The following is an 18,471-nucleotide window of genomic DNA, read 5'->3' as shown; positions in this document are numbered from 1 at the left end:
ATGTATGTATGTGTATGTATATGTATATGTATATGTATATGTGTGTGTGTAATTACCTAAGTGTAGTTACAGGATGAGAGCTACGCTCGTGGTGTCCCGTCTTCCCAGCACTCTTTGTCATATAACGCTTTGAAACTACTGACGGTCTTGGCCTCCACCGCCTTCTCACTTAACTTGTTCCAACCGTCTACCACTCTATTTGCAAAGGTGAATTTTCTTATATTTCTTCGGCATCTGTGTTTAGCTAGTTTAAATTTATGACCTCTTGTTCTTAAAGTGCCAGGTCTCAGGAAATCTTCCCTGTCGATTTTATCAATTCCTGTTACTATTTTGTATGTAGTGATCATATCACCTCTTTTTCTTCTGTCTTCTAGTTTTGGCATGTTTAATGCTTCTAACCTCTCCTCGTAGCTCTTGCCCTTCAGTTCTGGGAGCCACTTAGTAGCATGTCTTTGCACCTTTTCCAGTTTGTTGATGTGCTTCTTAAGATATGGTCACCACACAACAGCTGCATATTCTAGCTTTGGCCTAACAAAAGTCATGAACAATTTCTTTAGTATATCGCCATCCATGTATTTAAATGCAATTCTGAAGTTAGAAAGCATAGCATAGGCTCCTTGCACAATATTCTTTATGTGGTCCTCAGGTGATAGTTTTTCTATCTAGAACCACCCCTAGATCTCTTTCTTTATCAGAATTCTTTAAAGATTTCTCACATAATATATAGGTTGTGTGGGGTCTATGTTCTATTCCACATTCCATAACATGACATTTATTAACATTAAATTCCATTTGCCAAGTGGTGCTCCATATACTTATTTTGTCCAGGTCTTCTTGAAGGGCATGACAATCATCTAAATTTCTTATCCTTCCTATTATCTTAGCATCATCAGCAAACATGTTCATATAATTTTGTATACCAACTGGTAGATCATTTATGTACACAATAAACATCACTGGTGCAAGAACTGAACCCTGTGGTACTCCACTTGTGACATTTCTCCATTCCGATACATTGCCTCTGATTACTGCCCTCATTTTTCTATCAGTCAGAAAATTTTTCATCCATGATAGAAGCTTACCTGTCACCCCTCCAATATTTTCCAGTTTCCAGAACAACCTCTTATGTGGAACTCTGTCGAAAGCCTTTTTTAGGTCCAGATAGATGCAGTCAACCCAACCATCTCTTTCCTGTAATATCTCTGTGGCTCGATCGTAGAAACTGAGTAAATTCGATACACAGGATCTTCCAGATCGAAAACCATACTGTCTGTCTGATATTATATCATTTCTCTCCAGGTGTTCTACCCATTTAGTTTTGATTAGGTTTTCCAATACTTTCACTATTACACTTGTCAATGATACAGGTCTATAATTAAGGGGGTCTTCCCTGCTGCCACTTTTGTAGATTGGAACTATGTTAGCCTGTTTCCACACGTCTGCTACGATTCCTGTACACAGGGATGCCTGAAAAATCAGTTGAAGTGGAATGCTGAGCTCGGGTGCACATTCTCACAGAACCCATGGTGAAATTCCATCTGGACCAACTGCTTTGTTCTTATTTAGCTCCTTGAGCATTTTTTCCACTTCGTCTCTAGACACCTCTATCCGCTCTATGTTGTTCTTTGGAATTCTTATTGTGTCTGGTTCCCTGATGATTTCATTTTGTACAAACACACTTTGGAACTTTTCATTTAATGTTTCACACATTTCCTTTTCACTTTCCGTGAATCTGTTTCCCATTTTCAACCTCTGAGTATTATCCTTTACCTGCAATTTGTTGTTTATGAATTTATAGAATAGACCCAGTTCTGTTTTACATTTGTCTGCAATCCTTTTTTAAAAAAAAAATTCTGCCTCTCTCCTCACTGACGTGTAGTTGTTTCTCGCATCTTTGTATTGCTGGTATGTTTGGGGGTTTGGCCTCTTCCTGTATTGATTCCATTTTTGTGTCTTTTGGTCTCTGGCCCTCTCGCAATTTCTGCTGAACCAATCCTGTTTCCTAATTTTGCATCTCTGTTTTGGTATAAATTTTTTTGTGCCTTTATCATATATTTCACAAAACTTGACATACATCTCATTCACTTCCTTGCCTAGCAACAAGTCTGTCCAATTATACTCACTAAAATTTTTTTCTAAGGTTGCAATAATGTCCTCTCCTAAAGTCAGGTTTTTCAATTGCATCAACCTTCTTATTTTCTTCCAGATTATAACGCATTGCATACTTTATTCCCAAAAAGGCATGGTCACTTTTACCCAAGTGTGTGTAATACAGTGTGTTACTGTGTAAATAGTGTGTGAAACTGTACACATTGTAATTTTAGTGAATTTTTAACAGGTAATATTGCGACAATAAACATTTATTGTGGACACATTACTGACACATGTATCACAGTTCCACGGAACATTATGAACGTTCTACTGTATACATATTGTAAAGGACACAAATATGCATCATATAAAATAAAAAAAAATAAAACCTCATTGGAAATACATAAAACAAATAATTGAAAATATATTTGTGGCAACACTCGGTGTTTGAATGGCCCGCGCGACAGTGGACCATCCCCCACAGCCAAAGTAAGTGGAATTTGGTATTTACTTTTACATAGACATGTTCAGGGAAGGGAATTTATCATTTTACGAAGAAAAAAGAATTTTTTGGGAACACTTTATTTCACGCTCACCGGGTGATTTTCACAATAAACTCGGCGCAGCACGGTGCTTAAGGGTTAAATTACCTTAGGAATATTGAATTCCACGAGTCAAGACCAGGGGATGAGTGCACGGGCATGTTGTCAGTTTATCTTTCAAAGTCTTTAGAGTTCGTGTTAAATGTCAGTTATATTACCTGCAGCTTGGATGTCATTTGTAAAGAAGCTGTCTGGATCTTCAACTTTCATGTTGTTTATTGGGGTGCTAAACATAGCCTCATACTGGCATCTTAGAATTTAACTAATTTCTTCGTTGTCCTCTATGTACATACCTTCAGTTGTAATTAAAGGTCCAATACTGGTGGAGCTTTTTCATTTTGATTTTGCGTATGTGAAAAAATATTTTGGAATTTTCTTTCTCTTGTATAGATACCGAGGAAACAGTACAACTCTGTTTTCAGCGAGCCACTAAACGCACTAAAGATTGATAACCCAAATGAATTTTTCATGGATTTGATACCAACATCAAATCATATATCAGACGTCACCCTATCCCCACTGGATTTTGAAGAAGCCATAAACAGTATGCCTATGCGCTCTGCACCAGGCCCTAATTCTTGGAATTCCATATTCATCAAGAACTATAAAAAACCACTATTGCAGGCCCTTCACATTCTTTGGAGACAAAGCCTAGATACTGGCCTTATCCCTGACATACTTAAAAACAGCAGAGATAGCACCACTCCATAAAGGAGGAAATAAGGCAGAGGCAAAAAGTTACAAACCGATAACACTAACATCACACATCATTAAAATCTTTGAGAGAGTGCTAAGAAGATCACAAAATACATGGAATCATAGTATCTCCAAAACCCCGGACAACATGGTTTTAGAAAGGGGCACTCTTGCCTGTCACAGTTGCTGGACCACTATGACATGACATTAGATGCCATGAAAGACAAACAAAATGCTGATGTAATTTACACAGATTTTGCAAAAGCCTTTGACAAATGTAACCATGGTGTTATTTCACATAAAATGCGTTCAAAAGGAATTACCGGAAAAATAGGCAGATGGATCTACAATTTCCTGACTAACAGAACCCAATGTGAAATAGTTAACAAAATAAAATCCAGTTCATCAATTGTAAAGAGCTCAGTCCCCCAGGGTACTGTGCTTGCTCCAGTACTTTTTCTCATCCTCATATCCGACATGGACAAGGACACAAACTATAGTACTGTATCATCCTTTGCAGATGACACTAGGATTTTCATGAGAGTAGACAACATAGAGGACATGGCAAACCTCCAATCAGATGTAAATCAGGTCTTTCTATGGGCTACAGAAAATAATATGGTGTTTAACTAAGATACGTTATAGCTCAAACACTACGGAAAAAATGAAAATATAAAAAGAAAAACCACGTACAAAAGTCAGTCAAATCATAACAGAGTGAAAAGGCAACATGTAAATAATTTAGGTGTATTCATGTTGGAAGACCTTGCCTTCAAAGAACACACTGAAGTAGCCATCACAACTACAAGAAAAATGACAGGTTGGATAACAAGAACCTAAATAACACAATTAAGTAGCCGTCACAACTGCAAGAAAAATGACAGGTTGGATAACAAAACCCTTTCACACTAGAGATGCTATACCGATGATGATACTTTTCAAGACGCTAGTGCTCTCTTGAGTGGAGTACTGCTGCACAATGACAGCCCCTTTCAAAGCTGGAGAAATTGCTGACCTGGAGAGCGTGCAGAGATCCTTTACTGCTAGAATACATTCAGTAAAACATCTAAACTACTGGGACCGACTAAAGAGCCTAAATCTGTATTCTCTTGAGATACATAATGGGAAGAGGTGGGAAGAGATACATAATAATTTATATGTGGAAAATATTAGAGGGGCTGGTCCCAAACCTGCACACAGATATAACATTACATGAGACCAGAAGGCATGGCAGGATGTGCAGAATACCCCATTGAAAAGCAGAGGTGCAACAGGTACTCTGAGAGAGAACTCTATCAACATCAGAGGCCCAAGACTGTTCAACACGCTTCCACTACACATAAGGGGCATAACTGGCAATCCCCTCACAGTGTTAGAGAGAGAACTGGATAAGCACCTCCAAAGGATACCTGATCAACCAGGCTGTGATTCACACGTCAGGATGCGAGCAGCCGCATCAAACAGCCTGGTTGACCAGTCCAGCAACGAGGAGGCTTGGTCGACGATTGGGCCGCGAGGACGCTAAGTCCCAGAAACACTTCAAGGTAACGCAAGGTATAGCTTTCTGTTGCAATTCCATTTCCTCAAACTTGTATGATCGCTTCCAATGTCTGCTCTATTACTTCGGTCTCCCTGTTTAGATTTACTGTATTTTCTTTTCTTGTGGTAGTCTTGTCTGTTTAAGCATTTCCGTGATTTTTTCCTTCTGTACAGTTTTCTGTGTTCTCTTTCTAGAGTGGTCCTTTTTCTGGTCCTTCCTAGCAGGCACATACTTCAAGCATATCTTGTATGTTTCAGCTGTCAGTTGAGCTATTCCCTGTGTGAAAGTTTTGTCGCTTCAGATGGTGTCCTATTGAATGTTCGCAAGATCTATATATATATATTTTTTTTCCCCAGTTGATCCTCGTATTGTTGAAACTGAATTGATTGAATAACCCTTCTTGCTTGTTGCTTCTCTTGGCCCTACTACTGTTATTAATGTTAGTTTGCACTTCAATGAGCTTGTGGTCCGAGTATGTAGTGTCTGAGATTGTAATGTCACTGATTAGATCATTATTGTTTGTGAATATCAGGTCTAGTGTTTTTTTGTTCCTAGTTGGTTCTGTAATCTGTTGGTTAAGTTAGAATTTGTCACAGAATCTTAACAGTTCTCTGACCTGATTTTGATTATTTCCAGGTTGGTTTCCTGCTACGACATTATTGTTTGCCATTCTCCATCATAAACTGGGTAGATTGAAGTCTCCACGGAAGATAATATCTGGAACCGGGTTTGCTAGGTTATCAAGAATATTCTCTATTTTGTGCATCTGCTCAGTGAATTCCTCAACCATTGTATGTGGTGGTTCATGTATTATAATAATAATTAGATTTATTTGTTCTACCTTGATTCCAAGTTTCTCTACCACCTCATTGGATGCATTTAGTAGCTCTGTGCATACCAGATCCTTTTTTTAAATGATGAAAACTAATATAAATGCCAAGTACTGTATTTTAAAGTTCAGATTACAACACAGTAATGTATTATAAGTCTGGAACATATATAATAATACTGTATATAGTTTAGAAGTTGCTCTATATTGAGTGTGTGATTATCATTATAATCATAAAATTATCTACAGCGATTATCATTAAATCATAAAATTATATTTCTTGCCAATGTTCAAATCTATTTCTCGATGACATTCACAGACAAAAGAGCAGCAAAGGCAAGGTTGCACGACACATCCTTTCAGTTGTGGCAGGAACAGTTACGTACAACAGAGATGTATGTATCACATTACTGTACATGTACTAGTACTGTATATGTACAGTACTCAATTACTGTTATTTCAAACGTGTGTAAATTATGCCAAGTTATTCCACACATTATGTAAGGTGAAGTGAAATCATCTAACTCGAGCATCGCAGCCTTCTTCTGTACACGAGGAGTCAGCCCCTTGAGTGCACACAAGTCCACGGACCCAATGAACCCCGCTCACGGCCTCCTCTCTATGTGTACAAAAAAAAAAGCTCAGATATTTGTTTTTTTTGTTGAATTTTCCTTACTTTTTGCATGCAAATGTATCATTTTATAAGAAATTTCTATCATTATTATTCGACGTAAAATGTTGTATCTACTGTATACCTATTGCATTAATTATATCTATTAGTTACATTTTCAATTAACTGATCTCCAGCAGCTCAGCTGTGGAATATAATTGCAGGGTGGTGTAATGCTTTTCCTTATTGACCTCTTTAATTCGGCTTGAGTTATTATGCGATTTCCCTATTATTATTATAAGGACAAGTAAGTGCATAAATTGTATACATTACAGTACTATATATTACATGGCATTTTATTATTCCAGGATGGAATTGCAATGAAATTATTTGATACAACCACAAGTTTTGTAAAGCATTTTATTATATCCGTATTTTTTGCATACAGGCAGAGGTGCACCTTTAATGTAAGCTGCACACCACAGTTAAGGTTACTTGCCAATGTTTAAGACGACTACATGCCCCAAAACATGTACACTTGATGTGTATGACAGGAGGCAGTGAGTGACAGGAGGCAGTGAGTGATGGTAGGGGTGCACTCCTTCGATGGGAAGGAGTGCATAATGGGAAGAAGCCTCACCGCTCCACTCAGGTGTCCCAAATATTCCCGCAGGCCTACCCATTACATCACCGTGACATCCCACACGACAAAACATATAAAAACTAAAGTTTATCTTTAATTTTCATAAGGCTAGGTTAAGATGGGATAGGTTAAGTACGCAGAGTTTTAAAAGAGTAGCAATAACATAACAACACCTGCAACCCCCTTAACATCTCTGCCACCCCCCCCCCCACCCCATGCAGTGCCACAAGGCACAGGCACGCCACCAGACCAGGCACAGGGTGGCTGAGTGCCTGGCAGTAATGAGGGGGGGGGGGGTCACTGCCAGAGACAAGAGATGAGCAGTGAGGTAAAGGTAGGAGGTGGGAGGGTCCCCTGAGCCTCCATCTAGTGTCAGGTGTTCTGGCCTCAGTGTGGCTGCCTAACCTCTTCCCCTCATGCTCTAGGCCCACCTGGCAGCCCCAGCTGGCCCAGCTGGCACCACCAGATGGCTCACCTGCCCGCACTACCTGTAATCATTACGCCGATTAACTATCAAATTCTTTCACCTCCAGAAACTGATCCGTGTCAAAGCTTGGTCCCAGGCGCCATGCACGGCGAGTTTGGCTGGCTGCGAGGGGCGTCACGCCCAGCCACCTCAACATGAGGCCACGCAGGGCCTCCAAGCAACAAGATAACCGATATACTCACGGGAATTGTAGCAATTATTAGTTAGGGTAATGTCACAAATCTCTCCATGGAGCCATATTGAATCTATCATGGAGAAATGGTAATGGAAGAGCGGCCGGCCGCTCCCAGTTATCCGGCTCTCTACCGGCCCCAACACCGGTATTGTTACTTCCTCACGCTACATTTACACCCGCACATCGTCAGAAATGTCTCTACGACAAGATTATGGAGATTATCAACTTTTTTTCTCCATTTTGGAGCGGGCAGGGATCGTGTGTGTAACGCCTGGTAAACAACACAGTTTAACCTGGCAAGTGTTAATTTATTGACCACTCAACTTTGTAAACATTCATATAAACATTATTATATATTATAATTTAGTGCTTCAAGCAACGATGCAAGATTAAGGAATGATTAGTGTATGTTCGCGTATGTTCAGCTGGGAGTTTATAATCGAGGTGCTTATGTCGACAACTAACTTGTTCATTTAGAAAGAAATTGAATTGAATTTAGAACATTAATATTTGTTACAATACATTCGCACAATAATAAATTATCCGTATACCCTCCGTCATTATGCGATGCAGTGCAAAAATATACGTGAATTGAGAGACAATTCAATAACAAATGCTCAAGAAATGTGTAAATTATTAACTATAAAATTATCTGCCACCAGAAATTTTAGCCAAATTGACCTGAATTTACCTGAATAATTGAAGATTATTCAGGTAAATTCCTGAATATATATATATATATATATATATATATATATATATATATATATATATATATATATATATATATATATATATATATATATATATATATATATATATATATATATATATATATATATATATATATATATATATATATATATATTTTTTATAGATAATAGGGAAGGGAGTACCACCTCTGGCTGGAAGAAGGGGGACCCATAGCCTCGGAGGAAACCACACATAACGCATTGGAGTGAATGTAGGTCCCCTCCAATACAGTTTCTGTGTGCTTTTCTCCTACCACCCCCTTCCCTTTTTTTTTTCCTTTATTGTGTATTTAAAGGTTACAAAACATACAAGACAAATGCCTAAAGGTTATGGATCTCTTGAAGCTCCTCCGCTTCTGGACAGGAACCGAGGACGCAGAAAGCGTTTCCCCTCTGGATCGCCACACTTAGACGCTGAAACAAAAAACTGGAAGCCCTTGGGTCTCTGGTGACGTCAATGAGCTTGGAACCCAATTCCTTGAGAAATCCCAAGGCACTCTTGCCCCATGGGCCATGCGTCTCAGACGCTATGGGAACAAAGAGGTATTGACCTTCCAGTCGCCTGTACTTGAGTGATTTTGCTGTTTCCCTGTGGTTGGCCGCCCCACCTGCTTGATCAGCTCCGAAGTGTACATAGGTGTCAGCCAGGGTGGATACACATGTGTAGTCCCACACCAACTGTCTACAGTTGTATCCAGACCACGGTTGTGTGCGGTCGCTAGGTTGGCGCTCTTGGCGTCCGCTGATTGGTGGGAGGTGGAGGATTGCCCCACACTCTTCGTTTTTGCACGTGGTGATACAAGATATTGTGCATTTGTTCTCGATTATTGACAGCGTCGAAGAAATGGCTGAGGCGGTATGCCTAAGTGGTAGTGAGGAGGACAGACAAGATGATAATCGACCGTTTGAATTAGTAGTGAACAAAAAGAAACGGAGAAATAATAACAGACAGCGAGACAGTGAGAGTGACGATGAGATTGCAAAGAGACCAAAGAATGAGACCCTACTCAGCAAGACTCAAGACAAGCAAGACAAGACAAGAAGGAAGAGGCTGTTGTTCCCTACAACATGCCAATTGAATTTCCACCAAAAGCTAGAGTGGACGGTACATCTGGCTAAACAATGTTTGGAATACGAACCACTTTTCAAGGAGGGTCTTCACCGGCCCTACATAACAGTTGGGACTGAACAGGCCGTGGAACACCTCACGACGGTTGGTTTTGAGAATGTAGTGATGGTTCCTCCAGAAGAAGGTATGTTGCACACAAAGATCATAGTTTTCAAGTTTCCAACTTATTTGGATCCTGACTGTCTTCTTCTTAACAATGATAATGTTGTCTGGGCGAAGAGGAACAGTGTTCGTGGTGACAAACGAAGCCAGGTTGTTGCCTTGGTAAAGGGTAAGGCGCCGGAGAAAATCTTTGTGCAAGGACTAGGCTATAGGAAAGTTGCAAAATACGTTGAGGAGCCCATACTGTGCATGAAGTGTTCACGTTGGGGACATATGGCATGGAAATGCCAGTTTGACCCCAGGTGTCGGTATTGTGGGAAAAATCACGACTCGCGAGAGTGTAGAGTCAAGATTGAAAGAAGTGAAAAAATCATCCCATTTTGTTGCAACTGTCGAGGCAGCCACAATGCTGGTTCCTCTCTATGCCCCATGAAGCCTCATCTGAAAGAGACTAGAACGGGTCCTACAAGCAGGATAGATGTATCCTCGCAGCAAGGAAAAATTGTGCAAGAGGAACATGGAGGAAACAGTTGGAAGCCAACGGCAGCCCCTATGATCAATGTGTGGGAAAAAGGGACGGAGAAAGTAAAGGCGAGCTTAGGGAAAGTACATCATGCAGTGGAAAAACTGAAACCTTGTGACGACAAGGTTCAGGACAATATGGTCACCTCTGAGGTTGGTAATCAAATTTTGGAGTATCTAAAAAAACTAGATAAGAGGATTGAAGCATTGGAAAAATTGGCTATGGAAGGTGGACGGGGTGAAGATGGTGGTGAAACAGGACGTGTAATTGAAAGTAAAACGAGACGTGAAATGGAAAGTGAAACGTGCGTAGAAGAAAGTAATGATGTGCATGAGGTAACGATGATAGAGGATAGTCAGGAGAATACACTTTCTAGTAGTGTTAGCGGTGTTCAACCTCCTGTTGTGACAAATGGTGAAAGAACGGTTAAAGTAAAACGGGTTACAGAAATAACAAAGAAAATAGATATGAAAAATATTACCTTCGATGTTAGTAGTAGTTGTGAAAGTGAGGAGAAAGAAAAAATGTTACGGTGTTGAAGGAAGTTTCTAAGGTACTCTTGTATCTCATGGAATGTGACGGACAGGGCAAAGGTAGTTTTATTATTAATCATGGATGAAAGTAAATTGAGAATATTATCTTGGAACATTAATGGATTAAAAACTAGAGCGGTGGATGTACACTATTATACTCTTAGAGAGGCTATTGACATAGTAGCACTCCAGGAAACTGGGGATAGGGATGGTAGCATACTGAGGCTAAATGGCTATAGAGGCTTTCACTTATATGCTGATGGAGGAACTAGGGGGGTCTCATGTTATACAACAATACAATTTTATTTAGGTAAGGTACATACATACAATAAATATTTACAAGGATTGTTTAACTTATAGGTATAGCTAGTACATACAATGCCTAAAGCCACTATTACGCAAAGCGTTTCGGGCATGATAAACTTAAATGACAAGCTTAATACTAATTGAGCATAATGAGTAGAATGAAAACAAGAAATGAAAACATAGATGAAAAAGCAGCACAAATACAATTATGTCGACAAACAGCGCTCTTTAAAGAAAAAACAGACATTGGTTGACAATAGAAGGGTAAGGTGGGTTACAGGGAATTTATTAGGTATAGCTTCGCTTTTAACTTAAACTGGTTGAGAGAGGTACAGTCTTTAACATGGTTGGGAAGGTCATTCCACATTCTGGGCCCCTTGATTTGTAGAGCATTTCTAGTTTGATTAAGTCGTACTCTAGGAATATCAAAACTGTATTTATTTCTGGTGTGGTGCTCATGGGTTTTGTTACAACCTTCTATGAAGCTTTTGAGGTCAGGATTGGCATTATAGTTTAGCGTTTTATATATGTATAATACACATGAGAGAATGTGCAGTGACTTAATGTCTAACATATTCAGAGATTTGAGTAGGGGTACCGAGTGATGCCTGGGGCCAGAATTGGATATTGTCCTAATATCAGCTTTGTGTTGAGTAATTAGAGGACGTAAGTGATTTTGGGTAGTAGAGCCCCAAGCACAAATACCATAGTTGAGATATGGATAGATAAGGGAGTAATAGAGAGTCACCAGGGCAGGGCGTGGTACATAATATCTGATCTTAGAAAGAATGCCCACAGTTTTTGAAACTTTTTTTGATATGTTTAGACTGTGTCCCTGGAAATTCAGCTTGTGGTCAATGAGAATGCCAAGGAATTTGCCATCTAATTTGTTACAAATTTGGGTATTGTTTATTTTGAGATTTATTTGATTAGAGGATTTATTGCCAAACAGAATATAGAAGGTTTTGTCAATGTTAAGGGTGAGTTTGTTGGCAGTTAGCCACAGATGGACTTTATTTAGCTCAGTATTTACTGTGGCATTTAGAGCAAGGGGATCAGGACTGGAGTAAATGAAGGTTGTGTCGTCAGCAAATAGAATTGGTTTGAGGTGTTGGGAGGCATTTGGAAGGTCATTAATATAGATGAGAAAGAGGAGAGGACCAAGTATGCTGCCCTGGGGAACACCAATGTTGATGGGTAGGGTGGGAGAAATTGTATTATTCACAGAAACACATTGGAGCCTGTCAGTAAGGTAGGATTTGAGGTATTGTAGGGAGTGTCCTCTGACTCCATAATGATGTAATTTAAGAAGAAGGTTTTGGTGGTTGACAGTATCAAAAGCTTTACGCAGGTCCACAAACAACCCAACAGGGAACTCATTTTTATCAAGAGCTGTATGAATCGAGTTAAGCATACTAATAAGTGCATCGTTAGTGCTTTTTTTGGGTCTGAAGCCATATTGGCAAGGGCTAAGTATATTGAGTTTGGCTAGATATGAGTAAAGCTGCTTATAGATTAGTTTTTCAAAAATTTTTGACAAGTTTGGCAGGATAGATATAGGTCTGTAGTTGTTAACATCTGTGAGATCACCACATTTGTGGACAGGCGTTACTCTTGCTTTTTTTGTCAAAAGTACCATATCTGCCGAGATAACTGGAATCCCTCAGAGATATAGAGGTATTGAAAGTATTAGCTTGCGGATACAATTAAAGGACCGAGAGTTAAATTTCATTAATCTATACATCTCTGATAGCTCCCTTGATTTACGATACTTGCCAGATTCCTTCTTTTCTGAAGATACACTTGTGGTAGGGGATTTTAATGCCAGACATCCAGCTTTAGGATCAAGGGGTAAAGCAAATAGGAATGGTTGCAGATGGTACCAGTTTTTGCAGGAACATGAAGATGTTCAACTGCTGGGCGAGCCTTCTCCTACTCATTTGAGGGGAGGGAGATTATGCTTGTTTAATCAATGCTGAGGGCATAGAGGGTAATTGTCTTACTGTGGATGAAATGCTAAGTGATCATTTTGCATTACAAATACAGCTTAAACTAGATAAAAAGCATGCCTGCCTTCAGTGGAAAAGGTTAAAGTTTAATGAGGGAGAATTAAGGGGTCTTGTTGGCCATATTAAGTCTTGGTATGATACTTATAAGCCGGTTTCGGCAGAAGCATTTTATGAAGATTTAATTAAGGAGGTAGATGTATTTAATGCAACATTGAACCGGAAACCATCTAGTATAAAAAGGCATCCCCCCAGAAAAGAAAATTATACACATGACAAGATGCTTAAGGGGTGGACATTAACAATGAGGAGAGCTCACAGGGATTGGAATAGGAATGGTAGGACTGAGGAAGGGAAGAATGCTTTACTGGCAGTTGCTAGGCTGTGTGGGGAGAAGAGAAAGGAAATTAGGAGCAAGTATTGGCAGGAATTTGCAGAGAAAGTTGGGAGTAACAGAAACTTGAAGGAAATCTGGCAAGACGTAAATAAAATAAGGGGTAAAAAGCACAATTTTGTTGCACATCCAGACCCGCAAGGAATTGCAAATGGGCTCGTAAATAAATGGGCGGAAGCTGCCAAACTTAGTTCATTACCCGCTGTAACGAGAGAGTCATTAGATTCTTGGAAAGATCTAAGAAAGGATTTTATACTTATAGCAGGTTACAGTGGTGATGTCACTTGCACAGGTATTACCAGAGAAGAACTAATAACGGCGATTAAAGTTGGGAAATCTACCGCCCCTGGGGAGGATGGAGTAACTTATGAAATACTTAATGAACTTGCCACTATGACGAAAAGCCCACTTTTAGACCTCTTTAATATTAGTTATAAAGAGGGCAGTATTCCCAGTAAATGGAAAAAAGCTATGATGATCCCAATCCCTAAAGCCAATGGAGAGTACAGACCTGTGTCTTTAACCTCGTGTTTTTGTAAAATGATGGAGAGGATCATTTTAAATAGACTTTTATATATAATAGGTGATCAGCTGTCTAGTAATTTGTTCGGGTTCCTCAAAGGAAAAAGTACCTCTGATTGTATTATTAAATGTCTAGCTAATGAAAATGATTATTATAGAATTTTCATTGATTTACAAGGGGCTTTTGATAAAGCCAACAAAGAGGTTATTTTATATGAATTAGCTGGTCTTGGTGTTGAAGGGAAATTATTGCGCTGGATAGGGGATTATCTTTACGAAAGGAAGGCTCAGGTGTGGTATCAAGGTTGTATGTCAGGTGTGAGGTCTTTTGAACTCGGCACACCTCAGGGAGGAGTGTTGAGTCCCACCCTGTTTAATGTACTAATGAATAAGATAGCATCTGAGAGATACTCAAATGGGGTAACTCCGATCATATATGCCGATGATATTTTGTTTCAGGGCAAAGATATTTCAGAGTTGTGAAAGACAGGGGCCTTAAGAAGACTTTGATAAAGCCGCCTTCAAACGCCATAGCAACTTCTAATTCATTTGACGTTTTGGAGGACGAGTGCTGTGGAGAGACTGTGGATCGCGCAAAAGGGAAAGCAACGAAGAGAAAGGAAGCGCAGGCCCCTCAGAAAGTAAAGGAAGTACCTAAGCAAACATTAGTTGTGGGAGATTCCCAGATAAGGTATTTGGATAGAACGTTTTGTGCTAGAGATAGGGGGAACAGGTTAAGGGTTTGCTATCCCGGAGCTGGCATTGGTGATATTATAAACAACATGAATGATATTATGGCTGGTAATGGGAACAATCCCATTATTTGCATTAGCGTGGGAGGAAATGATGTTGGTCGAGTCAGGAGTGAGGAACTGATTCAGAGGTATAAAACAGCCATAGAGTTAGTTAGGAGCAAGGGAGGAATCCCGATCATGTGTGGCATTCTTCCAAGAAAGGGAGTGGGAAATGAATGGATATCGAGGGCACTTGGTGTCAATTGCCGGCTGGAAAGATATTGCAAATCAAATGCAATATCTTTCATAGACAACTGGGAACACTTCTATGGAAGAAATGAAATGTATGCTCGTGATGGGGTGCATCTATCGAGAGCTGGGGTTGTTGCTGTTGCGAACTCGTTAGAAGAAGTGGTTAGAGGTGTTTGTTTGGGTTTAAACTGTTAGTAGATAGAGGTATGGGAATTGATTTGGAGGAAGGAGGTAATAAAAGTATGTGTTTGTGGGAGAAAGGAATTGGCAAAACGATCAGGGAAAGAGAAGGTCCGCAAAATAACAATTCACTTAGGGTATATTACACTAACAGTAGAAGTCTAAGAAATAAAATTAACGAATTAAATGCTCTTGTCTGCACAGAAAAAATAGATATTATTGCACTTACCGAAACGTGGATGAATGTAGAAAATAGAGAACTATTAGCTGAATATCAAATATATGGATTTAAACTATTTCACACAGATAGATATATTAGACGAGGAGGTGGAGTAGCCATATATGTTAGGGACAATTTGAAATGTAGTCTCAAAGAGGGAATCAAAACAGAGCCACACACAGAAACTATTTGGATTGAATTAAACGAAAAAGCTAATAATATTATAATAGGAGTAATATATAGGCCACCAAATTTAGACAGAATGGAAGCAAAGCATCTATGGGATGAAATATCTAGAGCATCTAGATCTAACAGTATTTACGTCATGGGTGACTTTAATTTTAGCGGAATAAACTGGTTGAACAAAACAGGGAATAGTGAAGCAAAAGATTTTCTAGAATTAATTGACGATTGCTTTCTTACGCAACACATTAAGGAACCAACACGGGAAAATAATATTTTAGATTTAGTGTTAACTAACAGGGAAACGCAAATTAATGACATCGAAATAGGGAGTGAGCTAGGGAGCAGTGATCACAAAGAAATCAGATTTAGCATAGAATGGAATAGACCAGTAGGAGAAAATTCTGTTAAAGTGCCAGATTTTCGAAAAGCTGATTTTAATAGCCTAAGAAATTTTTTGGGTCAAATTGATTGGAAAGTCTTGGGTATGGGGTGTGGGCCGGTCTTGGAGCGAGACATGAACCCAGCGATAGGTGACTTAAATGGGGATTTCGATGTGGATTCAACATATAACTTATTTAAGAATATTCTAAACAAAGCACAGGAACGTAGTATACCATACAAATTGAATAGATCGAATACTAATGACCCAAAGTGGATAACAATGAATTTGAAGAACCTTATAGGTAAAAAGAGAGCTTGGTACAAAAGGATTAAAAATGGGGAGGTCACTTTAGAACAGGAATTCGTACAACTGGTTAGAAATGTTAAAAAAGAGATAAGGAAAGCAAAAAGAAACTATGAAGTTCGCATAGCAGGGCAAGCAAAGACAAATCCTAAAGGGTTTTTTCAGTTATATCGTACTAAGACTAGGGAAAGGATAGGTCCATTAAAAACTGAGACAGGTCAAATAACAGATAGTGATGAAGAGATGAGTAGTATTTTTAATAAATATTTTGTATCTGTATTTACTAAAGAGGAACTTAACAATATGCCTTCAGCCGAACAAGTCTATGTGGGTGGGGACGAGGACAGGTTGACGAGTTTAGCAGTTACCAGGGAGGATGTTCTTAAACAAATAGTAAAACTCAAACCAAACAAATCCCCAGGGCCGGATGAAGTGTTTGCCAGGGTGCTTAAAGAATGCAAAGAGGAGCTTTGTGACCCACTGTCAACCATATTTAATAAATCAATAGAGTCAGGCAGAGTGCCAGAGTTTTGGAAAGTTGCTAATGTGATACCAGTTTTTAAGAAAGGAGATAGATCACTTGCGTCTAACTATCGACCAATTAGCCTAACGTCTATTGTGGGAAAGTTACTCGAATCTATAATAGCAAATAAAATTCGTCTTCATCTTGAAAAACATAAATTAATAATTGAGTCGCAACATGGTTTTATAAATGGCCGTTCATGTTTAACAAATTTGTTATTTGTTAGAGGTTTACAAGTGGATGAATGGACATAACCGGGGGGATATTAATAGGGTATTAAAAGTATCAACACAGGACAGAACACGAAACAATGGATATAAATTGGATAAGTTTAGATTTAGGAAAGACTTGGGTAAATACTGGTTCAGTAACAGGGTTGTTGATTTGTGGAACCAATTGCCGCGTAACATTGTGGAGGTGGGGTCCCTCGATTGTTTCAAGCACGGGTTGGACAAGTATATGAGTGGGATTGGGTGGTTATAGAATAGGAGCTGCCTCGTATGGGCCAATAGGCCTTCTGCAGTTACCTTTGTTCTTATGTTCTTATGTTCTTATGTTATCTTTTTATTCTAGCATTGTTGAGGCAGTTGATAGTGGTAAGGATTGCGATGTTGTATACCTTGACTTTAGCAAAGCTTTTGATACAGTGCCACATGAAAGACTGATTAAAAAGATAGAGTCTCATGGTATTGGGGGTGCTATATTAAGCTGGATTAGGGCATGGCTATACCAAAGGAAACAGAGAGTTAGTATAAATGGAATCAAGTCAGAGTGGGAAAATGTTGTAAGTGGAGTGCCTCAAGGCTCTGTCCTGGGACCTCTGTTGTTTATAATATATATAAATGATTTAGATTCAGGTTTGAGTAGCAACATTTGCAAATTTGCCGATGATACGAAAATCGGTAGAGAAATTAATTCGGAGGAGGACTCACTATCACTTCAAGTTGATCTAGATAGGGTTTTGAAATGGTCAAAGGATTGGCAGATGCAGTTTAATGCTGATAAATGTAAAGTTCTGAGGTTAGGTAATGATGATAGAGTTACAAGATACGAGCTAGATGGTGTTGTGATTGCGAAGTCGGATTGCGAAAGGGATAAGAACATAAGAACATAAGAACAAAGGTAACTGCAGAAGGCCTATTGGCCCATACGAGGCAGCTCCTATTCTATAACCACCCAATCCCACTCATATACTTGTCCAACCCGTGCTTGAAACAATCGAGGGACCCCACCTCCACAATGTTACGCGGCAATTGGTTCCACAAATCAACAACCCTGTTACTGAACCAGTATTTACCCAAGTCATTCCTAAATCTAAACTTATCCAATTTATATCCATTGTTTCGTGTTCTGTCCTGTGTTGATACTTTTAATACCCTATTAATATCCCCCCGGTTATGTCCATTCATCCACTTGTAAACCTCTATCATGTCACCCCTAACTCTTCGCCTTTCCAGTGAATGCAACTTAAGCTTTGTTAATCTTTCTTCATATGAAAGATTTCTAATTTGGGGAATTAACTTAGTCATCCTACGCTGGACACGTTCAAGTGAATTTATATCCATTCTATAATATGGCGACCAAAACTGAACTGCATAATCTAAATGGGGCCTAACTAGAGCAAGATATAGCTTGAGAACCACACCAGGTGTCTTGTTACTAACGCTGCGATTAATAAATCCAAGTGTCCGATTTGCCTTATTACGAACATTTATGCATTGATCCTTTTGTTTTAAATTCTTACTAATCAT

At 39.2% G+C, this 18,471-nt stretch overlaps 1 protein-coding gene across 2 annotated transcripts in view; it reads right to left on the bottom strand.

Moving 5' to 3' along the window:
* The window catches only part of LOC123770912 (roquin-1), a 121,875-nt gene extending 114,056 nt beyond the window's left edge, over positions 1 to 7,819 (bottom strand). For both annotated transcript variants that reach the window (XM_045763092.2, XM_069324545.1), the window contains exon 1: positions 7,681 to 7,819. The gene's annotated coding sequence lies outside the window, so the exon portion shown is untranslated. The remainder of the gene's footprint in view (positions 1 to 7,680) is intronic.
* Between the last annotated feature and the right edge of the window lie 10,652 nt (positions 7,820 to 18,471).

The sequence above is a fragment of the Procambarus clarkii genome, chromosome 14 (assembly GCF_040958095.1).
Source record: "Procambarus clarkii isolate CNS0578487 chromosome 14, FALCON_Pclarkii_2.0, whole genome shotgun sequence".
NCBI classification, from domain to species: Eukaryota; Metazoa; Arthropoda; class Malacostraca; order Decapoda; family Cambaridae; genus Procambarus; species Procambarus clarkii.
Note: the sequence above shows the minus strand (reverse complement) of the source record. Positions and strands in the feature narration are given on the sequence as shown.